Source organism: Sapajus apella, unplaced genomic scaffold (genome assembly GCF_009761245.1).
Source record: "Sapajus apella isolate SASKATOON/1434 unplaced genomic scaffold, GSC_monkey_1.0 scaffold75, whole genome shotgun sequence".
In the NCBI taxonomy this organism is placed as follows: Eukaryota; Metazoa; Chordata; class Mammalia; order Primates; family Cebidae; genus Sapajus; species Sapajus apella.
Window position 1 is genome coordinate 6,819,684 of NW_022437015.1, and position 6,387 is coordinate 6,826,070.

Below are 6,387 nucleotides of genomic sequence, written 5' to 3' on the forward strand. Positions count from 1 at the left end.
AGGTTTGCCTTAAGCGGTTCCCAGTTTGACTTTTCCCTTTAACTTAGTGATTTTGGGGTCCCACATTTATTTTTCTTTCTCACAATATTTTCCTATTTATGAGCATGAAATGATTTTCCATTTTTTTGTATTATCTCTGATATTTTTCTCAGTGTTTTGTAATTCTCATTGTAACTATCTTCTACTTCCGTGCTTAGATGTATGCCCAGGTATTTTATTCCTTTTGTGGCTATTTTGAATGGTACTGCATTCTTCATTTGGCTCTCAGCTTGGATGTTGTTGCTGTATAGAAATGCTACTGATTTTCATACATTAGTTTTGTATCCTGAAGCTTTGACAAAGTGGTTTGTTTTTTGTTTTTTGTTTTTATCAGATCAAGAATCTTTTGGGCAGAGCCTATGGAGTTTTCTAGATATAGAATAACAATCTACAATCAGTGATAGTTTGAAATCCTCTCTTTCTATATTTGGGTACTCTATTTTTTTTTTTTTGTCTTTACTGATTTTTCTAGTTAGGACTGCTAGTACCATGTTGAATAGGAATCTTGAGAATGGGTATACGTGTCTTCTGGTTTTCAAGGGAAATGCTTCCAGCATTTGCCCATTAAGTGTGATGTTTGGCTTTGGGTTTGTCATATATGACTGCTATTATTTTGAGATTTGTTCCTTCAATACCTAGTTTAAGATTTTTAGCATAAATGGATGTTAAATTTTATCAAAAGCCTTTTCTGCATCTATTGTGATCATGTTGTTGTTGTTTTTAGTTCTGTTTGTGTGATGCATCACATTTATTGATTTGTATATGTTGAACCAACTTTGCATCCCAGGAATAAAGCCTACTTGATCATGATGGATTAGTTTTTTAATCTATTGCTTGATATGCTTTGCTGATGTTTTGATGAGGATTTTTTTGGATCCATGTTTATTAAGGATATTAGCCTGAAGTTTTATTTTTTGTTTTGACTCTGCCATTTTGTGGTTATCAACATGTTCCTAACCTCATAGAATGAGTTAGGAAAGAGTCTCACCTCCTCAGTTTTTGGGACTGGTTTCAATAGAAATGGTACCAGCTCTTATTTATACATTTGATAAAATCCAGCTGTGAATTTTTGTGGTCTTGCTATTTTCTGATTTTTAGGCTTTTTATTACTGATTTAATTTTAGAACTCATTATGGGTTTCTTCAGGGATTTAGTTTATTCCTGGTTCAATCCTGGTTATTTGTATGTTTATAAGAATGTATCCATTTATTCTAGGTTTTCTAGTTTGTGTGCATAGAGCTACTCAGGTTTTTTTGTTGTTGTTGTTTATTGGAGGTTTTTTTGTTGTTGTTTTTTGTTTGTTTGTTTTTTGCATTTCTGTGGAGTCAGTGGTAATGTCCCCGTAGTCATTTTTGATTTTGTTTATTTGGATCTTCTCTTTTCTTTACTAATCTAGGTAGTTGTCTATATTATTTACTCTTTCAAAGAACCAACTCCTGCCCTCATTGATCTTTGATTTTTTTTTTTTTTTTTTGCATCTGAATATTCTTCAGTTCAGCTCTGATTATGGTATTATCTTCTGCTGTTTTGGAGGTTGATTTGCTCTTGTTTTTATTTTTTCACTATATGTCATGTTAGTTTGTTAATTTGAGATCTTTCTAATATTTTGATGTCATTGTTTAGTGCTATAAACTTACCTTTTAACACTGCTATAGATGTGTCCCAGGGATTCTGGTGTGTTGTCCCTTTTTTCTTATTAGTTTCAAAGAATATCTTGATTTCTGCCTTAATTTCCTTGTTTACCCCAGAGTCATCCAGGCACAGGTTGTTGAGTTTCATGTAACTATATGATTTTGAGCAATTTCTTAGTACTGATGTCTATTTTGGGGGGCCTGTGGTCTGAACATGTGGTTGGTATGATTTTGTTTTTCTTTCTTTCGTCCTTTCTTTCTTTCTTTCTTTCTTTCTTTCTTTCTGTCTTTCTGGAATTTGCTGAGGATTGTTTTATGCTGATTGTGTGGTCAATTTTAGAGTATGTGCCATGTGCAGCTGTGAATTTATCTTCTGTTGCTTTTCAGTGGAGAGTTCTGTAGATGTCTATTAGGTCAATTTGGTCAGGTGTTGAGTTCAGGTCCTGAATACCTTTGTTAGTTTTCTGCCTCAATTATTTTTCTTATACTGTCAGTGCGGTGTTGAAGTCTCCTATTATTGTGTGGTTATCTAAGTATCTTTATGGGTTTTTAAGAACTTGCCTTATGAATCCGGCTGCTCCTGTGTTGAGTTCATGTATATATTTAGAATAACTGGGTCTCCTTTATATATATATAGACATACACACACACACACACACACACACACACACACACACGTACTTGTGCAGATCATGCAGAATTGTTACATAAGTATATACATGCCATGGTGGATTGCTACATCCATCCCCCGTCATCTACATTAGGTATTTCTCTTAATGTTATCTCTCCCCAATCCCCCCACCCCCTGCTATCCCTCTCCTAGCTCCCCCACCCCCCAACAGGCTGGGGTGTATGATGCTCCCCTCCCTATGTTCATGTGTTCTCATTGTTCAATACCTACTTATGAGTGAGAACATGAGGTGAACATACTGGGCCTATGTGTGTCATTATATGTGAGATTGGTCTCTTGAGGACAGCATACCATTGGGTCTTGTTTCTTTATCCTAATTTCCAATCTGTACATTTTAATTAAGGCATTTAAGCCTTTATGTTCAAGGTTAATATTGATATGTGCAAAATTTATTCTGTCATATTGGAAGCTACTAATTATGCAGACTTGTTTTTTTGGGTTTTTTTTTTAAAAAAAAAACATGTTCATTTGGGGGTAAAAATTTAAAACGTCAGCCAGTTTCATTAACCAACAATAAATAATTCTGCAAAGCACTAATAGTAAAAATAATTTGCTTCCTATATCTACTTACTTGCCTACCTTCATAATCTTGATATTCTTATTAAAACGGTTATGGGATAGTTTCTATAAATTGGACATACTGTAACAAAACATTATGCTGGGAAAACTCTGTGTTTTAAATGTTTTTTTTAAAATTATTGTTGGCACTTAAAAGAGTTATGCATATCAACCATAATGCTTTTTAAACTGTTTCTTTTGAGACAAGGTCTTGCTCTGTTTCTCAGGCTGGAGGACAGTGATATGACCATGGCTTACTGTAGCCTTGACCTTCTGGGCTCAAGCAGTTCTCCCGCCTCACCCTCCTGAGTAGCTGAGATGAAAGATCTGCACTCCCACACCGAGCTAATTTCTTTTTAATTTTTTTATAGAGGTGAGGCCTCTCTGTATTACCCAGGCTGCTCTTGAACTCCTGAGCTCAAGTAATTCTCCAGCCTTAGCCTTCCAAAGTGCTGGGATTGCAGACAGGAGTCACCACAATCAGCCTCTTTTTTAATAGTTTAAGGATTTTTTTCTTAAAGCATGTTCATTTGGGGAAAAAATTAAATAGAGAATATTTCCCCAAAGACTGTATTTCAAAATAACAACTTAATTTTGAAGTCACATGTAGGCAGCTATAATCATTACAAAACAAAAATATTTGCCTATCTATGTGAATCTGCGTGGTTTATCTGGTTATCTTCACTACTTTTTTTTTCTCCTCCCTCTTCACTATTTTTAAACTTAAGTTCCAGTATCTTGAGGAACTTGTTTTTAATCTGTAATATGTCCAGTATAACACTGTCTTTTTTGAGATTTGGGAATCAAAATTGCCCTATTTAAATTTACTTTTTAAAAATGCCCCCATCTATGACATCATTAATGATGCAATAGTAACATTCCTTGTCTCCTAGCAACAGAACCCCTGGTGTTGCAGCAAGTGAGGTATAGAGAATATGGGCAGATCAGCTGATGAGGAACTCTAGAGAAAGATATTAGTCTTCAGAGTAGGATTTCTGCTAAATTCAACGAAGTCTACTGTCAGAAGACACAGTAAGAGACCTTCTTGAAAGTGAGTTTTACTTTTCCTTTTAGTTTTCGCTTTAAACAAACATCAAAATTGATGTTCTGGGGTACATGTGCAGAACATGCAGGATTCTTGCATAGGTACATACATGACAATATGGTTTGGTGCCTCCATCACTCTATCACCTATATCTGGCATTTCTCTTCATGTTATCCCTCCCCAACCTCCCTACCCCCTTTTGTCCCTCCCCCCGTCCCCCCCCCCAAACCCCAGTGTGTGATGCTCCCCTCCCTCTGTCCATGTGTTCTCATTGTTGAATACCCGCCTATGAGTGAGAACATGCGGTGTTTGATTTTCTGTTCTTGTGTCAGTTTGCTGAGAATGATGGTTTCCAGGTTCATCCATGTCCCTACAAAGGACATGAACGCATCGTTTTTGATGGCTGCATAGTATTCCATGGTGTATATGTGCCACATTTTCCTTATCCAGTCTATCGTCAATGGGCATTTGGGTTCATTCCAGGTCTTTGCTATTGTAAACAGTACCACAATGAACATACATGTGCGTGTGTCTTTATAATAGAAAGATTTATAATCCTTTGGATGTATACCAAGTAATGGGATTGCTGGGTCAAATGGAATTTCTATTTCTAGATCCTTAAGGAATCGCCACACTGTCTTCCACAATGGTTGTACTAATTTACACTCCCACCAACAGTGTAAAAGTGTCCCTATTTCTCCACATACTCTCCAGTATCTGTTGTCTCCAGATTTTTTAATGATCACCATTCTAACTGGTGTGAGATGGGATCTCAATGTGATTTTGATTGATTTGCATTTCTCTAATTACCAGTGATGATGAGGATTGTTTCGTATGTTTGTTGCCCTCATATATGTCTTCTTTTGAAAAGTGTCTGTTCATGTCCTTCACCCACTTTTGAATGGGTTTGTTTGGTTTTTTCTTGTAAATCTGTTTTAGTTCTTTGTAGATTCTGGATATTATCTCTTTGTCAGACGGGAAGGTTTCAAAAATTGTTTCCCATTCTGTTGGTTGCTGGTTCACTCTAATGATTGTAACTTTTGCTGTACAGAAGCTCTGGAGTTTAATTAGATCCCATTTGTCTATTCTGGCTTATGATGCCAATGCTTTTGTTGCCATGAAGTCTTTGCCTATGCCTATGTCCTGAATGGTTTTGCCTAGGTTTTCTTCTAGGGTTTTTATGGTGTTAGGTCTTATGTTTAAGTCATTAATCCATCTGGAGTTAATTTTAGTGTAAGGTGTCAGAAAGGGGTCTAGTTTCTGTTTTCTGCACAGGGCTAGCCAGTTTTCCCAACACCATTTATTAAACAGGGAATCCTTTCCCCATTGCTTGTTTTTGTCAGGTTTGTCAAAGATCAGATGGTTGTAGATGTGTGGCGTTGCCTCAGAGGCCTCTGTTCTGTTCCATTGGTCTGTATCTCTGTTTTGGTACCAGTACCATGCTGTTTTGATTACTGTAGCCTTGTAGTATACTTTGAAGTCAGGTAGTGTGATGCATCCAGTTTTGTTATTTTTGCTTAGGATTGTCTTTGCTATGCGGGCTTTCTTTTGGTTCCATATGAAGTTTAAGGTGGTTTTTTCCAGTTCTGTGAAGAGGGTCATAGGTAGCTGGATGGGGATAGCATTGAACCTATAAATTACTTTGGGCAGTATGGCCATTTTCACAATATTGATTCTTCCTAACCATGAGCATGGAGTGTTTTTCCATCTGTTTGTGTCCTCTCTCATTTCCTTGAGCAATGATTTGTAGTTCTCCTTGAAGAGGTACTTTACATCCTTTGTTAGTTGTATTCCTAGGTATTTCATTCTCTTTGTAGCAATTGTGAATGGCAGTTCATTCTTGATTTGGCTCTCTTTAAGTCTGCTATTGTTGTATAGGAATGCTTGCAATTTCTGGACATTGATTTTGTATCCTGAGAGTTTGCTGAAGTTGCTTATCAGTTTCAGGAGATTTGGGGATGAGACAATAAGGTCTTCTAAATATACAATCATGTCATCTGCAAATAGAGACAATTTGACTTCTTCCTTTCCTATATTGAATAGGAGTGGTAAAAGAGGGTATTCTTGTCTAATGCCAGATTTCAAAGGGAATGCTTCCAGTTTTTGTCCATTCAGTATGATATTGACTGTGGCTTTGTTGTAAATAGCTTTTATTGTTTTGAGAAACATTCTGTCAATACCTAGTTTATTGAAAGTTTTTAGCATAAAGGGCTGTTGAATTTTGTTGAAGGCTTTCTATGCATCTATTGAGATAATCATGTGGTTTTTCTCTTTGGTTCTGTTAATGTGGTGGATTACATTTATAGATTTGCATATGTTGAACCAGCCTTGCATCCCTGGGATGAAGCCTACTTGATCAGATGGATAAGCTTTTTGATGTGCTGTTACAATCTGTGTGCCAATACTTTATTTGCACACATAGA